The sequence below is a fragment of the Arachis hypogaea genome, chromosome 14, assembly GCF_003086295.3.
Source record: "Arachis hypogaea cultivar Tifrunner chromosome 14, arahy.Tifrunner.gnm2.J5K5, whole genome shotgun sequence".
NCBI classification, from domain to species: Eukaryota; Viridiplantae; Streptophyta; class Magnoliopsida; order Fabales; family Fabaceae; genus Arachis; species Arachis hypogaea.
Genome location: NC_092049.1, coordinates 26237802 through 26262136, shown reverse-complemented (window position 1 = coordinate 26262136; position 24335 = coordinate 26237802). Strand labels below are relative to the sequence as shown.

The 24335-nt window shown below is 38.6% G+C and overlaps 1 long non-coding RNA gene and 1 other non-coding gene across 2 annotated transcripts; one reads left to right on the top strand and one right to left on the bottom strand.

The window, feature by feature from the left end:
- Positions 1-3947: 3947 nt before the first annotated feature.
- On the bottom strand, positions 3948-7835 carry LOC140178278 (uncharacterized). The gene is made up of 3 exons (XR_011870823.1): positions 7261-7835; positions 6993-7180; positions 3948-4191 (listed from the first exon to the last, which is right to left on the bottom strand). It is a non-coding gene; the product is annotated as an uncharacterized lncRNA (long non-coding RNA).
- Positions 7836-19933: 12098 nt separating this feature from the next.
- On the top strand, positions 19934-20041 carry LOC112745178 (small nucleolar RNA R71). The gene has a single exon (XR_003173120.1). It is a non-coding gene; the product is annotated as a small nucleolar RNA R71 (small nucleolar RNA).
- Positions 20042-24335: the final 4294 nt, after the last annotated feature.

The window sequence follows — 24335 nt, the reverse complement described above, 5'->3', positions numbered from 1 at the left end:
AAAAGAAGTGGTGTTCCCACGCACAAGGGGTGCGTGTGCTGCGAGCAGAGGGGTTTTTGAGGATTGTGCATGCGCACGAGGCTGTGCGCACGCACATAGATTTTTTTTGGGTTGGATCATGTGTGCGTGCACACAGAAGCAAAAATGGGTATGGGTTCATGCACATAGGCTGTGCCAACGCTGCGAACAGAGGGAAATACCATGAGTGTGCGTGCGCACAGGTCGGTGCGTACGCACAAATGCCCTGTTTTTCAAAAAATTTTTCTCTCAAAATCTAAGGCTCTAAGCCTTAACTCAACAAAAGCTCAACATCAAAACATACAAGAACCCATAAATTTATGATCCAAATCAAAATTAACCTAACAAAGCTCAAAATTAAACTATTTCTAAGCTAACTTAAACAAGCTAACATGCAATTAAGGCAAATTATAAACAAGGAGAAGGGTTGAAACAATGTTACCATGGTGGGGTGTCTCTGGTGCACGAAATTGCAATCACACCTTTGCAACTCCGCACAACTAACCAGCAAGTGCACTGGGTCGTCCAAGTAATACCTTACATGAGTAAGGGTCGATCCCACAGAGATTGATGGCTCGAAGCAAACTATGGTTATCTTGTAAATCTTAGTCTGGAGATTAGTGATAAAAATGATTTTGTTTATGAAAAGTAGATAACATGAAATGAATGATACTTGTGATTCAGTAATAAGGAGCAGATTGAGGTTCCAGAGATGCGTTGTCGTCTGAATCTCTGCTTTCCTACTGTCTTCTTCTCCAAACACGTATGGCTTCCTTCCATGGCAAGCTGTATGTTGGTGGATCACCATTGTCAATGGCTACCATCCGTCCTCTCAATGAAAATGGTCTAGGTACAGTTCTGTACGGCTAATCAACTATCGGATCTCTCGTCTCGGATGAAAAATACCAGGCACAGCTATCGCACGGCTAATCATCTGTCGGTTCTCACTTGTGTCAGAATAGGATCTCTCTATCCTTCTGCACACTGTCACTGTGCCCAACATTCGTGAGTTTGAAGCTCGTCACAGTCATCCCATCCCAGATCCTACTCGGAATACCACAGACAAGGTTTATACTTTTCGGATCTCAGGAATGCTGCCAATTGGTTCTAGCATCTACCACGAAGGTTCTAATCTCAAGGATTCGAATGTTCTGTTGTCAGGAGAGGCAAGTCAAATCCGTGGATCAGAGACCTAAGAGATACGTTCTCAAGCTGTCGCCCAATGACTACGTTGAGATCAGATAGAACGGGAGTGGTTGTCAAGAACGCGTTCATAAAATTGAGAATGATGATGAGTGTCACGGATCATCATATTCTTTATATTGAAGTACAAGTGAGTATCTTAGAACAGAATCAAGCGTGATCGAAAAGAAAACAATAGTAATTGCATTAATCCATTGAGACACAGCAGAGCTCCTCACCCCACCTATGGGTTTAGAGACTCGTGCTGTAGGAGATACAATATGAGATGTAAAATGTCATACGTTGCCAAAATGAATCTCTAAAGTAGTTTCTATACTAAACTAGTAACTTAGGTTTACAGAAAATGAGTAACTAAGTGTAGAGAGTACATAAATCCACTTCTGGGGCCCACTTGGTGTGTGCTTGAACTGAGCATTGAGCTTTACACGTGCATAGGCCTTTTCTGGAGTTAAACGCCAGCTTGGATGCCAGTTTGGGCCATCAAATATCGGGCAAAGTATGGACTATTATACATTGCTGGAAAGCCCAAGATGTATACTTTTTAACGCAATTAAGTTAGCACCAATTGGGCTTCTATAGCCCGAGAAAATCTACTTTGAGTGCAGGAGGGTCAGAATCCAACAGCATCTGCAGTCCTTTCTCAGCCTCTGAATCAGATTTTTGCTCAGGTCCCTCAATTTCAGCCAGAAACTACCTGAAATTACAGAAAAATACACAAACTCATAGTAAATTCCAGAAATGTGATTTTTGCATAAAAACTAATAAAACTATAATAAAAAATAACTAAAACATATTAAAAACTACCTAAAAATAATGCCATAAAGCGTATAAATTATCCGCTCATCACAACACCAAACTTAAATTGTTGCTTGTCCCCAAGAAACTAAAAACAAAATAGGATAAAAAGAAGAGAAAATATAATAAATTTCAAAATATCAATGAAGCTTAGTTCTAATTAGATGAGCGGGACTAGTAGCTTTTTGCTTCTGAACAGTTTTGACATCTCACTTTATCCTTTGAAGTTCAGAATGATTGGCATCCATAGGAACTCAGAATTCTGATAGTGTTATTAATTCTCCTAGTTTAGTATGTTGATTCTTGAACACAGCTACTTTATGAGTCTTGGCCGTGACCCTAAGCATTTTATTTTCCAGTATTACCACCGGATACAAAAATGCCACGGACAGATAACTGGGTGAACCTTTTCAGATTATGACTCAACTTTGCTAGAGTCTCCAGTTAGAGGTGCCCAGAGTTCTTAAGCACACTCTTTTGCTTTGGATCATGACTTTAATCACTCAGTCCCAAGCTTTTCACTTGGACCTTCATGACACAAGCATATGGTTAGGGACATCTTGATTTAGCTGCTTAGGCCAGGATTTTATTCCTTTGGGCCCTCTTATCCATTAATGCTCAAAGACTTGGATCCTTTTTACCCTTACCTTTTATTTTAATGGGTTATTGGCTTTTTCTGCTTACTTTTTCTTTTTTTCGCAAGCTTTGTGTTTTTCACTGTTTTTTCTTGCTTCAAGAATCAATTTTATGATTTTTCAGATTATCAATAACATTTCTCTTTTTTCATTATTCTTTCAAGAGCCAACAATTTTAACATTCATAAACTTCACTATAAAAAATATGCATTGTTCAAGCATTCATTCAGAAAACAAAAAGTATTACCACCACATCAAGATAATTAAACTATTTTCAAGATAGAATTCGAAATTCATGTTTTTCTTTTTCTTTTTCAAAAAACATTTTTTGTTTAAGAAAGGTGAAAGATTCATGGAGCATTCATAGCTTTAAGACATAGACACTAAACACTAATGATCATGTAATGAAGACACAAACATAGTCAAAACATAAAGCGTAAAAACTGAAAATAGAAAAGAAAATAAACAAGGAGATTAAAGAATGGGTCCACCCACTACAAAAAAAAGGTCTATGGTCACGGTGAAAAACCGTGACCATAGCTAGTGAAAAGGGTGACCATAGGTCTATGGTCACGGTTTTTGACCTATGGTCACGGTTTTTCCGCCGTGGCCATAGACCTATGGTCACGGTTTCTATGGTCACGGTTGTAATGTTCAAATTTTGGCACTTTAGGCCACGTTTTTTTACCGTGACCATAGGTTAATCTATGGTCACGCGATAAAACCGTGACCATAGCCTTATCTATGGTCACGGTTTTCACCGTGACCATAGCCTCTATGGTCACCCCTTCCCAAAATCGTGACCATAGCCTTATCTATAGTCACAGTTTTGGCCGTGACCAAAGCCTCTATGGTCACCCCACCAAAAATCGTGGCCATAGCCTTAGCTATGGTCACGATTTTAGCCGTGACCATAGCCCCTATGGCCACCCCTCATTAAACCGTGACCATAGCCTTATCTATGGTCACGGTTTTGGTCGTGACCATAGCCTCTATGGTCACCCCTCACCAAAACCGTGACCATAGCCTTATCTATGGTCACGGTTTTGGCCGTGATCATAGCCTCTATGCTCACCCCTAACCAAAACCGTGACCATAGCCTTATCTATGGTCACAGTTTTAACCGTGACCATAGCCCCTATGGTCACCCCTTCCTTAAACCGTGACCATAGCCTTATCTATGGTCACAGTTTTTACCGTGACCATAGCCTGTTTTATGTTATGAGATTTAATTTTTTTAAATCATAATCACATCCCAAATGATGATAATCACAAAATAAATCTAAAAATGAAAAATTTGATAAATCCAAATCATAAAAGTTTCATTAAAAATTAGATATTCATTACAACACTAATCAAAATAGAGTGTAATTTATCCATTACATATAATATCGTATAAAATCTCTTATCAAAAAGTAAAGAACACATCAAAATAATACATTTAGATAACCAAACTCATTATAAGACCCATCCCATCTTATACAGGGTGCCACAACAACTAGTCAACTCCTTTTGTCTTTACGAGTCCAAAAAAATTATCCTGTATACAAAATAAAACAAAAAATTCCTCGTAAAGAACATTCAAGAGTAGGTAAACAAAATAATCAATTAACAAATATTAATCCTAAATTAATATAAAATACAACATAATTTCTATTTTAAACTTCCTGTCTTAAAATGAGACATAATCAAGCATGTTCTGGAAAATATTTGCAATTTAGCAATTGAAGATTTTACATATCAATAATTATAAAATATCTTGGAAAACACAGAGCTATTTGAAAAATCAAAGAAAATAGATACAAAAACTTTTAAAATTTTTACATACTAATCACATAAATAAAGTTGATGCATGACCTCTGGAAAATAAATAAAATTAAAATTCCTAATCTATCATTAAGACATAAAATAGTAATATCATATCATCTACATGACATTTATAAAGTGATGTGTTTTGATTGAGTGAAATCAAAATGATTTAGTAGTCCCCATATATATTTCTTTGGTAAAATTGGAGTGAAAAATTTTCATGCAAAAATTTACTCTTAGTGCTTAAATTCATCACTGTTACAACTCATTATATTCACCCTTTTGTTTAGTGTAAAACCTTGCTATTACCAATTTCAAAAGAAACAAGAAATGCTAATCCCTAGGTTAGTTCAAAAAACCCTAAATTCACGGACAGTCCCAACAAATAACCATCCTACAAGCATACCAAACAAGTTGTTTATTGCTGCACTGAAAAATTGGAAACACAGAAATTTTCACTGAGAACTAACCATAAGGATTCACATTTGAGAACAAGGAAATCTGCTACTTGACTAAATTTAAATCAGAGTGAGGTCAGATGTTTCAGAAAAAGCAACTCTGGAAAACAGAAAAGAGAAAATAAAAATAGCCTAAAAAGATGCATTGAAACCTAGGATATTAAAGATGAAGAGAATAGACTGGCTTTAGAAATATAATCTCATCGAAGCGCCAATTATCATTGGCAAAGCACACAACCGGAAAGCACTACAATGCTCATCTGCATCAGCAATCTAGCCTTTCCGGGTCCCAACAAAACCATTTCTCAAACTCCTTTCAACTCAATTTCAAAATCTGAACAATTTCAATATCTCAAACCATTTTCAATTTAAATTCATTTTTCTACAAATCAAGCTCATCTCCAATATTATAACCCTTTCCAAATTCCAATTCATTTCCAACAAAGTCAACTAACATCTTCTCAAACACTTTCCAACATTTTCAAACCCAAGTCATTCACAAATCTCAAATCATTTTCCAAAATCAAACTAAATCTAACATCCAATCACTTTCCAATTCTCAAATTATACTTGATAAACATTCGAATCAGAATTTTAAATCAATCCTTCATTCACTACTTCAATATCAAATAAATATTCAGAACTAGCCACAGGCAAGTAAGCAATCACATTTATTCAAAGCAGTTCAGAATTTTTCGCTGACTCTAGCTTCGGGAATATAAGCAAAACCGTGACTGCTCTGCAGTGTTTTAAATCCAGAAGACAGCAGCAGCGTACAACATTCGAAATTTCATATAAAATCCAAATTAAATCCAACCACCTTCAAAATTTATGTAATTAAACATAACTTATTCAAATTTCTTTCTCAATTGGTTCCAGGGTCATACCATTTTTAATGAAGGAGTTATGTAGCTTGGAAGTTAGGTAATTTTCTGCTGAAGTCTATTTTACAAATCATTGAACATAACCTCTTCCAAGTCCCATAACTCACTTACTAAAAAATGGAAAACCCTGAAATTTGAATAATATATACTAAACATACTCAACTTTTACCTCCAATTGGTTTCATCTCTATATCATTCCAGAATTAAAAATTATGAAGCCTCAAAGTTACTGACTTAGAAAACAAAGCCTGACTTTTACTGCATAATACATCTTTCTCTGAAAATCCAAATCTTTAAAACCACAACTCTAACCATTCTAAATTTTTATGAAATTAAAGTATTAGGACCAAAGTTTCATTTAAAATTGGTTCCATTTCAAAATTCAAACTTCAGAATTTCCAATAAAGGAATCAAGTTGCTGTTGTGTTAAACGTTCTGCAGAAAAATCAGATTTGACATCCCCAATTCAAAAATTCACCATAAATCATAAACTTAATGAAAAAGTCTCAAATTTATCAGTTTAGTTCCTTATATTCCCAAGTTTAACTCAAGTTTGGTCTCATGCAATTCTAATCATTACGTAAGTAGTTATAGCTTTTCAAAGTTTCTGACTTCGTTTAAAATTATGCAGAAAATCAGATTTTAGAGTTCAACTTTGAAAAATCATAACTAATTCTCTAGTTGATACGAAACCTTAAAAATTGAATTTTCACAATTACACTTAATATAATTTACTTAACATTTAAATTCTTATAATTTCAGTCACTATAGAGTTACTAAATCACTTTCAAAGTTGCCGTTTTATTTCAAGAGAACCTGATTTTCAGCAAACCATTTAGTATTCAAAATCCAACCCTTCAATACCCCTCAAAACCAATTCCAAATCAACCACCAACCAAGTTCATTAACATTACAATATACAAATAACAGCTCAACGGCAACAAATCCAACATAACCAATTAAAATTCAGAAATTCTCAACAATTAGTCATCAAACAATTCCCAATCCACATAATCAATCAATATCACTAATCAACAATTCCAAATCACAATCTCAACCATTCCAATCACAATTTCAGCCACAATTCAATATTCACATAATCAATCAATTACTCACAGCTATTAAATCTATTTGCAGTTATTCAATAAACCTTGTAGGCATTTTTAAATTGAAATCGTTTAAACCCCTACCTCAATTAGTCGAAACCGTCGAATTTAAACGCAATGATGCCCTTCTTTTTTCCAGTTTACAACAGCCAATGCGGCCGGAACAGCAGCAGCAGCCTCACTTCTTCTGGGGCAGCAACAACAATGACGCAGCAGCTTCATGTCGCAGGCAACAACTATTGAATTCAGCATGCGAGACTCAGAATTCAACCCTACGTTACCAATGTCTCAGAACCTTCAATAACTCATATCAGAATTCCGATTTTCAAAGATTCCAGAACGAAATGCTTACCGAGAAGATGGGGTTCCACCGGTGGTTACCGGCGGCCAAAGCGGCAACATGAAGCTTCAATGGAGATAAGGCAGCAACGAACTGCGGCGCAATAGCCACCCAAACGCGACGATGGCAAGCCCAGTCACTCGACGACCACGGCAACACCGGGACGCTCCCTTTCGTGCCTCTTCTCCTTCCTCCATTCGCGACTCCAATGGCGGCGGCAAGGACGGGTTCGATGACAGAGATCCGACAAAGCTGGCAGCAACGGGCTTCCTCCATACTTGCGAGCACGACGGCGGTGATGGGGTTGACGGGCTTTCTCTCGGTGCTGCTCTCTGCCTCGTTTCTGGTGAGCGAGACGACGATGACGACCAGACAGTGGCTGTGTGGCTATGGCGGCAGCGGCGAGGACCCTCCCAGCGGCAGCTCTGGCCCAGCGGCGCCTCCTCTGGGTCTCCCTTTCTCTTCCGTTCAGCTCGTTCTCTCTCTTTCGGGTCTCACTCTCTCTTTGCTGTGTGTGAGGAAAAATGAAGCTGATGAGTGAAAGAGGAAAATGGCGCTGGGGTGAAGGGTAAGTGGGTTAGGGTTTTCTAAATTAATTTAGGAATTAGGGTTTTGGAGTAAATTAAAATTTAGTAATTTTAATTAAATTAGGGTATAGAGTATTAAATAAAAATCTAATTTATTTTTTTAAAATTACTTTAAAAATATTATTTGATTATCAATTTATTAATTTTCTTTTAAATCAAATATTCTAATTTAAAAATTGGAGATATTATAATTAATTTTTTTTATCTATAAAAATTAAAATATTAACTTCTAAAATCTCAATTATTCAAACTAAATCATATAAAATTCTTATTCTTTTAAAATTATTAAGTTCTATAATTTAAATATAAAAAATTATTCAATATTATAAGAGTAAGTAAAATTTCTCATTTAATTATCAAAACTTAATTTAATTACTTTTAATAAAATAATTTCTAAAAATAAAGTATTTAATGAATATATAAATTGAAATTAACTCAAATAATATTTTTTTCGAAAATTATGGGTCTTACAAATCACATTTTATAAAATACGATTTTAAATCTAAAATATCGATTACCTAAATTAAACTATATTACATTTCATTATTTTTCTATCACAACTTTAATTTCAATTTCTATAAAGTAACTAATTATAAATCATTTTTTAAATCATTATTAAGTTATTAAATCATTTTTTATGTTATTAAGTTTTAAATTTTTTTAATTTAAAATTAATAGTATTCAACTTAATTTTTTATTTATAAAATTACATTTAAAATTTTAATATTTAAAATAAATCATATAAAATTATTATTAGTTTTTAATTATTAAAATTTTTAAAAGATAAAATATTTAAAATTATAAAAAATACATAAAAATTTTAATTAATTTAAACTCAAATGATTAAAACTGTGACTATAGACCCCTTTAGGTCACCCCCAAAACCGTGACCATAAATCACTTTAGATGACCCTTTTGAAAAACCGTGACTATAGACACTTTTTGGTCATTGTAAAAAACCATGACCATAAACCCCTTTAGGTCACCCTCAAAACCGTGACCATAGACCCTTTTAGGTCACCCTTCCGAAAAACCGTGACCATATACCCTTTTTGGTCACTGTAAAAAACTGTGACCATAGACACCTTTAGGTCACCCCCAAAACCGTGACAATAGACCCTTTTAGGCCACCCCCAAAACCGTGACCATAGACCTTTTTAGGTCACCCCCCAAAACCGTGACCATAGACCATTTTAGGTCACCATTTTTTGAAAAACCGTGACCATAGCCCCTTTTTGGTCACTGTAAAAAATCGTGACCATAGACCCCTTTAGGTCATCCCTAAAACCGTGACCATAGACCCTTTTAGGCCACCCCCCAAAACCGTGACCATAAACCCCTTTAGGCCACCCCCCAAAACTGTGACCATAGACACTTTTAGGCCACCCCCAAAACCGTGACCATAGACCCCTTAAGGTCACCCCCCAACACCGTGACCATAGACCCTTTTAGGTCACCCTTTTTTGTAAAACTGTGACCATAGCCCCTTTTTGGTCACTGTAAAAAACCGTGATCATAGACCCCTTTAGGTCACCCCCAAAACCGTGACCATAGACCCCTTTAGGCCACCCTCCAAAACCGTGATCATAGACCCTTTTAGGTCACCCTTTTTTGAAAAACTGTGACCATAGACCCCTTTTGGTCACTGTAAAAAATCGTGACCATAGACTCCTTTAGATCACCCCTTAAAACCGTGACCATAGACCCTTTTAGGCCACCTTTTTTTAAAAAACCGTGACCATAGGTACTCTATGGTCACCCTTTCCAAAAAAACCGTGGCTATAGCTTTTTTTTTTGGTCACCCTAAAAAACCGTGACCATAGAGGGTCTATGGTCACGGTTTTTTACCGTGACAAAAAAAACCGTGGCCATAGACCCAAAATGTTGTAGTGACCTTAGTGATGATAGCTTCTTCTTCCTCTTGAAGAACCAATGGAGTTCTTGAGCTCCTCTATGTCTCTTTCTTGCCTTTGTTGCTCCTCTCTCATGGCCTTTGGGTCCTCTCTGATTTTATGGAGGATGATGGAGTGCTCTTGATGTTCCACTCTTAGTTGCTCCATGTTGGAACTCAAATCTCCTAAAGAGGTGTTGAGTTGCTCCCAATAGCTTTGTGGAGGAAAGTGTATCCCTTGAGGCATCTCAGGGATTTCTTGATGAGGAATTTTCTCATGCTCTTGTTGAGGTCCATGAGCGGGCTCTCTTGTTTGCTCTATCCTCTTTCTAGTGATGGGCTTTTGAGATGAATCTCTCCATCTTTCATGACTCAGAGTTGGAAGCAACTGCCTTCCCTTTCCTCTTCCTAGAGGTTTCTCCGGCCTTAGGTGCCATTAATGGTTATGGAAAAATAAAAAGCAGAGCTTTTTTCCACACCAAACTTAAAAGGTTTGCTCATCCTTGAGCAAAAGAAGAAAGAAAGGATTAGAGGAAGAAGAGATGGAGGAGATAGAGGTGTGTGAATGGTTCGGCCAAGGGAGGTTTTAGGTGGTTATGATGTGTGAAAATGAAGGAGTGATGAAGGGCTTATATAGGAGTGGAGTGGAGAGGGAATTCTTGTAATAGGGGTTGGGTTTGGGAGGGAGATGGTTTGAATTTGAATGGGTGGGGGTAGGTGGGTTGTATGATGGTTTTGGAGTAGAAATGGAGGTGATTGGTGGAGGTTATTTTGGAGAAGAGTGTTATGGAAAGGTGTGAAGAGGAGAGAGAGTGAGTTGGGGTAAGTGGGGATCCTGTGGGATCCACAGATCCTGAGGTGTCAAGGAATTCTGGTCCCTGCACCTTTTTGGCGTTTAAACGCCCCTGGACAGCCCTTTCTGGCGTTTAAACGCCAGTCTGCTACCTTTCCTGGCGTTAAATGCTAGGCTGATGCCCCTTTCTGGCGTTTAACGCCAGCCAGACACCCTTTTCTGGCGTTAAACGCCAGTCTGTCTGCCAATTCTGGCGTTTAACGCCAACCATACACCCTTTCCTGGCGTTAAACGCCAGTCTGTCTGCCAATTCTGGCATTTAACATCCAGAATGCTGCTAGACTGGGCGTTAAACGCCCATTCTGCTATCCTTACTGACGTTTAAACGCCAGTAAGCCTGTCCTCCAGGGTGTGCTGTTTTTGATGCTGTTTTTGATTCCGCTTTAATTCTGCAGCTGTTTTTACGACTCCATATAATCATCAACCTAAAGAAAACATAAAATAACAGTAGAAAATGAAATGAAAAAGTAATTAACATAGATAAATAAGATTGGGTTCCTCCCAATAAGCGCTTTTTTACTGTCAATAGCTTGACATTACTGAGCTTTAATCTAGTCCCAGTCTTGAGCATTCTTGCTCAACATTGCCTTCAAGATAATGCTTGACTCTCTATCCATTAACAATGAACTTTTTGTCAGAGTCAATATCCTGAAGCTCTACATATCCATATGGTGACACACTTGTAATCACATATGGTACCTTCCACCGGGATTTCAATTTCCCAGGGAACAATCTGAGCTTAGAGTTAAACAGCAGAGCCTTCTGTCCTGGCTCAAAGACTCTAGATGACAGCTTTCTGTCATGCCACCTTTTTGCTTTCTCCTTGTAAATTTTAGCATTTTTGAAAGCATTTAGTCTGAACTCCTCCAACTCATTCAACTGGAGTAATCTTTTCTCTCCAGCTACCTTAGCATCAAGGTTTAGGAATCTGGTTGTCCAGTAGGCCTTGTGTTCCAGTTCCACTGGCAGATGACAGGCTTTTCCATACATAAGTTGGTATGGAGAGGTCCCTATAGGAGTCTTGAATGCAGTTCTGTATGCCCACAGAGCATCATCCAGACTTCTTGCCCAATCCCTTCTACGGGTGCTTACAGTCTGTTCCAGGATTCGTTTTAATTCTCTATTTGAGACTTCAGCCTGCCCATTTGTCAGTGGATGATATGGAGTTGCCACTTTGTGGTTAATTTCATATCAGATCAGAGCATAGTCAAGCTGTTTATTGCAGAAATGAGTGCCTCCATCACTGATCAGTACCCTAGGGACACCAAACCTGCTGAAGATATGCTTCTGGAGGAACTTCATCACTGTCTTAGTATCATTAGTGGGTGTTGCAATTGCCTCTACCCATTTAGATACATAGTCTACTGCCACCAGAATATAAGTGTTTGAATATGATGGTGGGAAAGGTCCCATGAAGTCAATACCCCATACATCAAACAACTCAATCTCTAAGATCCCTTGCTGAGGCATGGCATAACCATGAGGCAGATTACCAGCTCTCTGGCAACTGTCACAGTTACGTACAAACTCTTGGGAGTCTCTATAGAGAGTAGGCTAGTAGAAGCCACATTGGAGAACCTTTGTGGCTGTTCGCTCACCTCCAAAATGTCCTCCATATTGTGATCTATGGCAATGCCATAGGATATTTTGTGCCTCTTCTCTAGGAACACATCTATAGATTATTCCGTCTGCACATCTCTTAAAGAGATATGGTTCATCTCACAAGTAGTACTTTGCATTAGAAACCAATTTTTTTGTTTGCTGCTTACTGTACTCTTTGGGTATGAATCTCACAGCTTTATAGTTTGCAATGTCTGCAAACCACGGTACTTCTTGAATGGCAAAGAGTTGCTCATCCGGAAAGGTTTCAGAGATCTCAGTAGGAGGGAGGGACGCTCCTGCTACTAGTTCTATCCGGGACAGGTGATCCGCTACTTGGTTCTCTATCCCTTTTCTCTCTCTTATTTCTATATCAAACCCTTGCAGAAGCAACACCCATCTTATGAGTCTAGATTTTGAATCCTGCTTTGTGAGGAGATATTTTAGAGCAGCATGGTCAGTGTACACAATCACTTTTGATCCTACTAAATAAGATCTGAACTTGTCAATGGCATAAACCACTGCAAGCAACTCCTTTTCTATGGTTGTGTAATTTTTCTGTGCGTCATTTAAAACACAATTAGCATAATAAATGACATGCAGAAGCTTTTTCATGCCTCTATCCCAATACTGCACCAATGGCATGGTCACTGGCATCAAACATTAGTTCGAATGGTAATATCCAGTCTGGTGTAGAAATGACTGATGTTGTGACCAGCTTAGCTTTTAGAGTCTCAAAGGCTTGCAAACACTCTGTGTCAAAGACAAATGGTGTATCAGCGGCTAGCAGATTGCTCAGAGGTTTTGCAATTTTTGAACAATCCTTTATAAACCTCCTATAGAAACCTGCATGCCCCAGAAAGCTTCTGATTGCCTTAATATTGGCAGGTGGTGGTAATTTTTCAATTACCTCTACCTTATCTTGATCCACCTCTATTCCCTTGTTCGAAATTCTGTGCCCAAGGACAATTTCTTCAGTAACCATAAAGTGACATTTCTCCCAGTTTAAAACTAGGTTAGTCTCTTGGCACCTTTTTAGAACAAGTGCTAGATGGTCAAGACAGGAGATGAATGAGTCTCCAAATACTAAGAAGTCATCCATGAAGACTGGTGCACGAAGTTGTGATGTCCAGGCTCAAACAATCCCTGGCAACGTGAGCAACTTGGTGCGCTGATCTCAATACATAATTGTCACAACTTCGATACAACTAACCAGCAAGTGCACTGGGTCGTCCAAGTAATACCTTACGTGAGTAAGGGTCGAATCCCACGGAGATTGTTGGTATGAAGCAAGCTATGGTCACCTTGTAAATCTCAGTCAGGCAGATATAAAGTGATAATGGTGTTTTCGAATATTATATAATAAAATAGGGATAGAGATACTTATGTAAATCATTGGTAGGAATTTCAGATAAGCGCATGGAGATGCTTTTCGTTCCTCTGAACCTCTGCTTTCCTGCTATCTTCATCCAATCAGTCTTACTCCTTTCTATGGCTGGCTTTATGTGATACATCACCACTGTCAACGGCTACTTTCGGTCATCTCACGGGAAAATGATCCAATGCCCTGTCACGGCACGGCTAATCGTCTGGAGGCATCACCCTTGCCAATGGCTTCATCTTATCCTCTCAGTGAATAATATGCTCACGCACCCTGTCACGGCACGGCTATTCATCTGTCGGTTCTCGATCATGCTGGAATAGGATTTACTATCCTTTTGCGTCTGTCACTAACGCCCTGCAATCGCGAGTTTGGAGCTCGTCACAGTCATTCATTCATCGAATCCTACTCGGAATACCACAGACAAGGTTTAGACCTTCCGGATTCTCTTGAATGCCGCCATCATTCTAGCTTACGCCACGAAGATTCGGGTTAAGAGATCTAAGAGATATTCATTCTAGCTTATTTCATGTAGAACAGAAGTGTTTGTCAGGCACGCGTTCATAAGGGAGAAGGATGATGAGCGTCACACATAATCATCACCTTCATCACGTTCTTGGGTGTGAATGGATATCTTAGAAGCGAAATAAGATGAATTGAATAGAAAACAGAAGTACTTTGCATTAATCTTTGAGGAACAGCAGAGCTCCACACCTTAATCTATGGAGTGCAGAAATTCTACCGTTGAAAATACATAAGTGAAAGTCCAGGCATGGCCGAGATGGCCAGCCCCCTTGATCTAAGAACAATGCGTTCAAAGATGATCCTAAGATCCTAAGATGATCAAAAGATACCTAATACAATAGTAAAAGGTCCTATTTATAATAAACTAGCTACTAGGGTTTACATGAGTAAGTAATTGATGCATAAATCCACTTCCGGGGCCTACTTGGTGTGTGTTTGGGCTGAGCCTGAGTGTTGCACGTGCAGAAGCCATTTGTGGAGTTGAACGCCAGTTTCTGTGCCAGTTTGGGCGTTTAACTCTGGTTTTGGATCCTTTTCTGGCGCTGGACGCCAGATTTGGGCAGAAGGCTGGTGTTGAACGCCAGTTTACGTCATCAATTCTTGGCCAAAGTATGGATTATTATATATTTCTGGAAAGCCCTGGATGTCTACTTTCCAACGCAATTGGAAGTGCGCCATTTCAAGTTCTGTAGCTCCAGAAAATCCACTTTGAGTGCAGGGAGGTCAGAATCCAACAGCATCAGCAGTCCTTCTTCAACCTCTGAATCTGATTTCTGCTCAAGTCCCTCAATTTCAGCCAGAAAATACCTGAAATCACAGAAAAACACACAAACTCATAGTAAAGTCCAGAAATGTGAATTTAACATAAAAACTAATGAAAACATCCCTAAAAGTACTAGATTCTACTAAAAACATACTAAAAACAATGTCAAAAAGCGTATAAATTATCCGCTCATCACAACACCAAACTTAAATTGTTGCTTGTCCCCAAGCAACTGAAAATCAAATAGGATAAAAAGAAGAGAATATACTATAAATTCCAAACTATCAATGAAACATAGCTCCAATCATATGAGCGGGACTTATAGCTTTTTGCCTCTTGAATAGTTTTGGCATCTCACTTTATCTATTGAGGTTCAGAATGATTGGCATCTATAGGAACTTCAGATTTCGAATAGTGTTATTGACTCTCCTAGTTCAGTATGATGATTCTTGAACACAGCTTCTTTATGAGTCTTGGCCGTGGCCCTAAGCACTTTGTTTTCCAGTATTACCACCGGATACATAAATGCCACAGACACATAATTGGGTGAACCTTTTCAGATTGTGACTCAGCTTTGCTAAAGTCCCCAATTAGAGGTGTCCAGGGTTCTTAAGCACACTCTTTTTTTGCTTTGGACCTTGACTTTAACCGCTCAGTCTCAAGTTTTCACTTGACACCTACACGCCACAAGCACATGGTTAGGGACAGCTTGGTTTAGCCGCTTAGACCAGGATTTTATTCCTTTAGGCCCTCCTATCCACTGATGCTCAAAGCCTTGGGATCCTTTTTATTTGCCCTTGCCTTTTGGTTTTAAGGGTTATTGGCTTTTTCTGCTTGCTTTTTCTTTTTCTTTCTATTTTTTTTTCGCCTATTTTTTTCTCTTTCTTTTTTTTTTCTACAAGCTTTGTTTTTTTTGCTGCTTTTTCTTGCTTCAAGAATCATTTTTATGATTTTTCAGATTATCAAATAACATGTCTCCTAGTCATCATTCTTTCAAGAGCCAACATATTTAACATTCTTAAACAACAACTTCAAAAGACATATGCACTGTTCAAGCATTCATTCAGAAAACAAGAAGCATTGTCACCACATCAATATAATTAAGCTAAGTTCAAGGATAAATTCGAAACTCATGTACTTCTTGTTCTTTTGAATTAAAACATTTTTCATTTAAGAGAGGTGATGGATTCATAGGACATTCATATCTTTAAGACAAAGTTACTAACTACTAATGATCATGTAATGAAGGCACAAACATAGATAAGCACATAACATAGAAAACGAAAGACAGAGAAAGAAAGAACAAGGAATGAATCCACCTTAGTGATGGTGGCGTTTCCTTCTTGAGGAACCAATGATGTCCTTGAGCTCTTCTATGTCTCTTCCTTGTCTTTGTTGCTCCTCCCTTATTGCTTTTTGATCTTCTCTTATTTCATGAAGCATGATGGAGTGCTCTTGATGTTCCACCCTTAGTTGTCCCATATTGGAACTCAATTCTTCTAGGGAGGTGTTGATGTGCTCCCAATAGTTTTGTGGAGGAAAGTGCATTTGAGGCATTTCCGGAATCTCATGGTGATGAGCTTCTTGCGCCTCTTGAGCTCCATGACTGGGCTCTCTTGCTTGCTCCATCTTTTTCTTAGTGATGGGCTTTTCCTCTTTAATGAGGATATCTCCCTCTATGTCAATCCCAGCTGAATTGCATAGGTGGCAAATGAAGTGAGGAAAGGCTAACCTTGCCATGGTGGAGGACTTGTCAGCCACCTTGTAGAGTTCTTGAGGTATAATCTCATGAACTTCCACCTCTTCTCCAATCATGATGCTATGGATCATGATGGCCCGGTCTATAGTAACTTCAGACCGGTTGCTAGTGGGAATGATTGAGCATTGAATAAACTCCAACCATCCTCTAGCCACAGGCTTGAGGTCTAATCTTCTTAGTTGAACCGGCTTGCCTTTGGAGTCAATCTTCCATTTAGCTCCTTCTACACATATGTCCATAAGGACTTGGTCCAACCTTTGATCAAAGTTGACTCTCCTTGTGTAGGGGCGTGCGTTTTCTTCCATGTATGGCAAGTTGAACGCCAACCTCACATTTTCCGGACTAAAATCTAAGTATTTCCCCCGAACCATTGTAACATAGTTCTTTGGATCCGGGTTCTTACTTTGATCATGGTTCTTGGTGATCCATGCATTGGCATACAACTCTTGAACCATTAGGATGCCGACTTGTTGGATGGGATTTGTTAGAACTTCCCAACCTCTTCTTTGAATTTCATGTCGGATCTCCGGATACTCATTTCTTTTGAGTTTAAAAGGGACCTCAGGGATCACCTTCTTCTTGGCCACAACATCATAGAAGTGGTCTTGATGGGCTTTGGAGATGAACCTTTCCATCTCCCATGACTCGGATGTGGAAGCTTTTATCTTCCCTTTCCCTCTTCTAGAGGATTCTTCGGTCTTAGGTGCCATCAATGGTAATGGAAAAACAAAAAAGCTATGCTTTTACCACACCAAACTTAGAATATTGCTCGCCCTCGAGCAATAAACAAAAGAGTAGAAGAAGAAGAAGAAGAAATATGGAGAGGGAGAGGGAGATGTGGTTTCGGCTAAGGAGAGTGTAGAGGGGTGTGTTGTGTGAATTTGGTGAAGAATGGAGGTCTTTATATAGGGAATGGAGGGGGGGTTAAGGTTCGGCCATATGGGTGGGTTTGGGTGGGAAATTGGTTTTGAATTTTGAAGGTAGGTGGAGTTTATGAGGTAGGTTTATTGGGAAGAGTGGGTGGATGTGAGTGGTGAAGAGGTGATGGGGAAGAGAGTTTGAGGTGATTGGTGAAGGGTTTTTGGGTAAGAGTGTTTATGGGGTTGTGTGAAAGAGAGTGGTGAGAAGAAGTGAGTGGAGGTAGGTGGGGATCCTGTGGGGTCCACAGATCCTGAGTGGATCCTGTGGGGTCCACAGATCCTGAGGTGTTCAAGGATTTACATCCCTGCACCCATTAGGCATGTAAAAATTCCTTTGTATCCAACTCTGGGCTTTCAGCGCCAGGTTGGTGGCCATTTTGGGCGTTCAACGCCCATCTGTGTGCCATTTCTGGCGTTGAACGCCAGAACCATGCCTGTTCTGGCGTTCAGCGCCCAGAAGCTGCCCATTTTGGGCGTTCAGCGCCAGAACCATGCTCTGTTCTGGCGCTGAACGCCAGACAGATGCTCCTCCAGGGTGTGATTTTTCTTCTGCTGTTTTTGATTCCGTTTTCAATTTTTCTATTTATTTTGTGACTCCACATGATCATGAACCTAAGAAAACATGAAAAACAATAAAAATAAGAATTAGATAAACATTGGGTTGCCTCCCAACAAGCGCTTCTTTAATGTCAATAGTTTGACAGTGGGCTCTCATGGAGCCTCACAGATGTGCAGAGCTTTGTTGAGACTCTCCAACACCAAACTTAGAGTTTGGATATGGGAGTTCAACACCAAACTTAGAGTTTGGTTGTGGCCTCCCAACACCAAACTTAGAGTTTGACTGTGGGGGCTCTGGTTGACTCTGCTTTGAGAGAAGCTTTTCAAGCTTCCTCTCCATGGTTGCAGAGGGAGATCCTTGAGTTTTGAATACAAGGGAGTTCTCATTCCATTGAAGGACTATTTCACCTCTGTCAACATCAATCACAGCTCTTGCTGTGGCCAGGAAAGGTCTTCCTAGGATGATGGATTCATCCTCTTCCTTTCCAGTATCCAGGACTATGAAATCAGCAGGGATGTAAAGGCCCTCAACCTTTACTAAAACGTACTCTACTTGTCCATAAGCCTGTTTTCTTGAACTGTCTGCCATCTCTAATGAGATTTTAGCAGCTTGCACCCCATAGATTCCCAGTTTCTCTATTACAGAGAGGGGCATGAGGTTTATTCCTGAACCAAGGTCACACAGAGCCTTAAAGATCATAGTGCCTATGGTACAGGGTATTATGAACTTTCCAGGATCCTGTCTCTTCTGAGGCAATGTCAGTTGATCCAGATCTCTTAGTTCATTGATGAACAAGGGAGGTTCAACTTCCCAAGTATCAATGCCAAATAATTTGGCATTCAGCTTCATGATTGCACCAAGAAACTTGGCAGTTTGCTCTTCAGTAACATCCTCATTCTCTTCAGAAGAGGAATACTCATCAGAGCTCATGAAGGGCATAAGGAGGGTCAATGGAATCTCTATGGTCTCTAGATGAGTCTCAGATTCCTTTGGTTCCTCAGAGGGAAGCTCCTTATTGATCACTGGACGTCCCAGGAGGTCTTCCTCCTTGGGATTCACGTCCTCTCCTCTCCTCACAGGTTCGGCCATGGCGCTTATGTCAATGGCCTTGCACTCTCCTTTTGGGTTCTCTTCTGTATTGCTTGGGAGAGTACTAGGAGGGATTTCAGTGATCTTTTTACTCAGCTGGCCCACTTGTGCTTCCAGATTTCTAATGGAAGACCTTGTTTCATTCATGAAACTTACAGTAGCCTTAGATAGATCAAAGACTAGATTTGCTAAATTAGAAGCATTTTGTTCAGAGTTCTCTGTCTGTTGCTGAGTTGATGATGGAAAAGGTTTGCTATTGCTAAACCTGTTTCTTCCACCATTATTAAAGCCTTGTTGGGGCTTTTGATCCTTCCATGAGAAATTTGGATGATTTCTCCATGTTGAGTTATAGGTGTTTCCATAAGGTTCACCTAAGTAATTTACCTCTGCTATTGCAGGGTTCTCAGGATCATAAGTTTCTTCTTCAGAAGATGCCTCTTGAGTACTGTTGGATGCAGCTTGCATTCCATGCAGACTCTGAGAAATCATATTGACTTGCTAAGTCAATATTTTATTCTGAGCCAATATGGCATTCAGAGTATCAACCTCAAGAACTCCCTTCTTCATAGGCGTCCCATTACTCACAGGATTCCTTTCAGAAGTGTACATGAACTGGTTATTAGCAACAATGTCAATGAGTTCTTGAGCTTCTGCAGGCGTTTTCTTTAGGTGAATGGATCCACCTGCAGAAGTGTCCAGTGACATCTTTGATAGCTCAGATAGACCATCATAGAATATATCCAGGATGGTCCATTCTGAAAGCATGTCAGAAGGACACTTTTTGGTCAACTATTTGTATCTTTCCCAAGCTTCATAGAGGGATTCACCTTCTTTCTGTCTGAAGGTTTGAACATCAGCTCTAAGCTTGCTCAGCTTTTGAGGAGGAAAGTACTTGGCTAAGAAAGCCGTGACCAGCTTATCCCAAGAGTTCAGGCTGTCTTTGGGTTGAGAGTCCAACCATAATCTAGCTCTGTCTCTTACAGCAAAAGGGAAAAGCATGAGCCTGTAGACTTCAGGATCTACTCCATTAGTCTTAACAGTATCACATATCTGCAAGAATTCAGTTAAGAACTGAAAAGGATCTTCAGATGGAAGTCCATGAAACTTGCAGTTCTGCTGCATCGGAGAAACTAATTGAGGTTTCAGCTCAAAGTTGTTTGCTCCAATGGCAGGAATGGAGATGCTTCTTCCATGTAAATTGGAATTAGGTGCAGTAAAGTCACCAAGCATTCTCCTTGCATTGTTGTTGGGTTCGGCTGCCATCTCCTTTACTTGTTCGAAATTTTCAATCAAGTTGTCTCTGGATTGTTGTAATTTAGCTTCTCTTAATTTTCTCTTCAGAGTCCTTTCAGGTTCTAGATCAGCTTCAACAAGAATGCCTTTTTCTCTGTCCCTGCTCATAAGAAAGATGAGAGAAAAAGAAAAGAAGAGGAATCCTCTATGTCACAGTAAAGAGGATCCTTATTGTTAGTAGAAGAAAAGAAGAAGAAATTCGAACACAGATAGAAGAGGGGGTTCGAATTTGGTGATGATGTGAGGAAGAGATGTTAGTTAATGAATGAATAAATAGAATAGGATGAGAGAGAAGGAGGGAATTTTCGAAAATTAATTTTGAAAAGGAGTTAGTGATTTTTTTTTTTGAAAATAGTTTTTGAAAAATGTTAGTGGTTTTTGAAAATTAAGATTTAAAAAATAAAATAATTAATAAATTAAAAAAGAAATTTTGAAAAAGGGGGAAGATATTTTCGAAAATGAGAGAGAGAGAGTTAGTTAGGTGGTTTTGAAAAAGTTAAGAAACAAACAAAAAGTTAGTTAGTTAGTTGAAACAAATTTTGAAAAGATAGGAAGTTAGGAAGTTAGAGAAGATATTTTGAAATCAAATTTTTGAAAAAGATAAGATAAGAAGATATTTTGGAAATTAATTTTGAAAAAAATTTGATTTTTAAAATCTCAATTAATGACTTGATTCATAAGAAATCACAAGATATGATTCTGGAACTTAAAGTTTGAATCTTTCTTAACAAGTAAGTAACAAACTTCAAATTTTTGAATCAAAACATTAATTGATTATGTTATTTTCGAAAATTTGATATAAAAATAAGAAAAATATTTTTGAAAAATATTTTTGGAATTTTCGAAAATAACTAAGAATTTTGAAAAAGATTTGATTTTTGAAAAAAAAAAGATTTTGAAAAAGATAAGATTTTCAAATTGAAAATTTGATTTGACTCATGAGAAACAACTTGATTTTAAAAAATTTTGAAAAAGTCAACTCAAATTTTCGAATTTGATGAGAGAAAAAGGGAAAGATATATTTTTTTTTATTTTTGAATTTTTATGATGCAAGAGAAAAACAAGAAAAATGATGCAATGCATGAAATTTTTAGATCAAAACAATGAATGCATGCAAGAATGCTATGAATGTCAAGATGAACACCAAGAACATTTTGAATGTCATGATGAACATCAAGAACATATTTTTGAAAAATTTTTAATGCAAAGAAAACATGCAAGACACCCAACTTAGAATTCTTTAATGCTTAGGCACTAAGAATTCAAGAATGCATATGATAAACATGAAAAGACACAAAACAAAAAATCATCAAGATCATACAAGAAGACTTACCAAGAACAACTTGAAGATCATGAAGAACACTATGAATGCATGATATTTTCGAAAAAATGCAAGATGCATATGCAAGTGACACCAAACTTATGATATGACTCAAGACTCAAACAAGAAACAGAAAAATATTTTTGATTTTTATGATTTTCTATTTTTTTTTTTTTGGTAATTTTTTTCGAAAATTATATGAAAAAGAAAAAAATAAGGATTCCAAAAAATTTTTAATATGAATTCCAGGAATCTTGCATTCTTAGTCTAAAGCTTCAGTCCAGGAATTAGACATGGCTCACTAGCCAGCCAAGCTTTCAATGAAAGCTCCGGTCCAAAACACTAGACATGGCCAATGGCCAGCCAAGCTTCAGCAGGTGATTGAGGATCAGCAGCAGGTTGATTAGCAACAACTAGCTTGCTCTTGATAACAAATTGCAAGCCTCAGTCCAAATAAATTTAGACATGGCTTTACAGCCGGCCAGGCTTCACATGCTTCATGAAACACTAGAATTCATTCTTAAAAATTTTGAATAAAATTTTGAAAACATTTTTATTTTTTTCGAAAACAGATGAAAAATTTTAGAAATATTTTTGAAAAATTTTTGAAAATAAAATAAAAAGAAAATTACCTAATCTGAGTAACAAGATGAACCATCAGTTGTCCAAACTCAAACAATCCCCGGCAACGGCGCCAAAAACTTGGTGCACGAAGTTGTGATGTCCAGGCTCAAACAATCCCTGGCAACGTGAGCAACTTGGTGCGCTGATCTCAATACATAATTGTCACAACTTCGATACAACTAACCAGCAAGTGCACTGGGTCGTCCAAGTAATACCTTACGTGAGTAAAGGTCGAATCCCACGGAGATTGTTGGTATGAAGCAAGCTATGGTCACCTTGTAAATCTCAGTCAGGCAGATATAAAGTGATAATGGTGTTTTCGAATATTATATAATAAAATAGGGATAGAGATACTTATGTAAATCATTGGTAGGAATTTCAGATAAGCGCATGGAGATGCTTTTCGTTCCTCTGAACCTCTGCTTTCCTGCTATCTTCATCCAATCAGTCTTACTCCTTTCCATGGCTGGCTTTATGTGATACATCACCACTGTCAACGGCTACTTTCGGTCATCTCACGGGAAAATGATCCAATGCCCTGTCACGGCACGGCTAATCGTCTGGAGGCATCACCCTTGCCAATGGCTTCATCTTATCCTCTCAGTGAATAATATGCTCACGCACCCTGTCACGGCACGGCTATTCATCTGTCGGTTCTCGATCATGCTGGAATAGGATTTACTATCCTTTTGCGTCTGTCACTAACGCCCTGCAATCGCGAGTTTGGAGCTCGTCACAGTCATTCATTCATCGAATCCTACTCGGAATACCACAGACAAGGTTTAGACCTTCCGGATTCTCTTGAATGCCGCCATCATTCTAGCTTATGCCACGAAGATTCGGGTTAAGAGATCTAAGAGATATTCCTTCTAGCTTATTTCATGTAGAACAGAAGTGTTTGTCAGGCACGCGTTCATAAGGGAGAAGGATGATGAGCGTCACACATAATCATCACCTTCATCACGTTCTTGGGTGCGAATGGATATCTTAGAAGCGAAATAAGATGAATTGAATAGAAAACAGAAGTACTTTGCATTAATCTTTGAGGAACAGCAGAGCTCCACACCTTAATCTATGGAGTGCAGAAACTCTATCGTTGAAAATACATAAGTGAAAGTCCAGGCATGGCCGAGATGGCCAGCCCCCTTGATCTAAGAACAATGCGTTCAAAGATGATCAAAAGATACCTAATACAATAGTAAAAGGTCCTATTTATAATAAACTAGCTACTAGGGTTTACATGAGTAAGTAATTGATGCATAAATCCACTTCTGGGGCCCACTTGGTGTGTGTTTGGGCTGAGCCTGAGTGTTACACGTGCAGAGGCCATTTGTGGAGTTGAACGCCAGTTTCTGTGCCAGTTTGGGCGTTTAACTCTGGTTTTGGATCCTTTTCTGGCGCTGGACGCCAGATTTGGGCAGAAGGCTGGCGTTGAACGCCAGTTTACGTCGTCAATTCTTGGCCAAAGTATGGACTATTATATATTGCTGGAAAGCTCTGGATGTCTACTTTCCAAAGCAATTGGAAGCGCGCCATTTCAAGTTTTGTAGCTCCAGAAAATCCACTTTGAGTGTAGGGAGGTCAGAATCCAACAGCATCAGCAGTCCTTCTTCAACCTCTGAATCTGATTTCTGCTCAAGTCCCTCAATTTCAGCCAGAAAATACCTGAAATCACAGAAAAACACACAAACTCATAGTAAAGTCCAGAAATGTGAATTTAACATAAAAACTAATGAAAACATCCCTAAAAGTACTAGATTCTACTAAAAACATACTAAAAACAATGTCAAAAAGCGTATAAATTATCCGCTCATCAGCACGCGTGAGAGAGTAAAAATCATGAGTAGCGCGTGCGCGTCAGCCATGCGTGCGCGTCGGAGTACGTTTTACCAAAATTTTTACTTAGTTTAAAAAGCTGCAGGA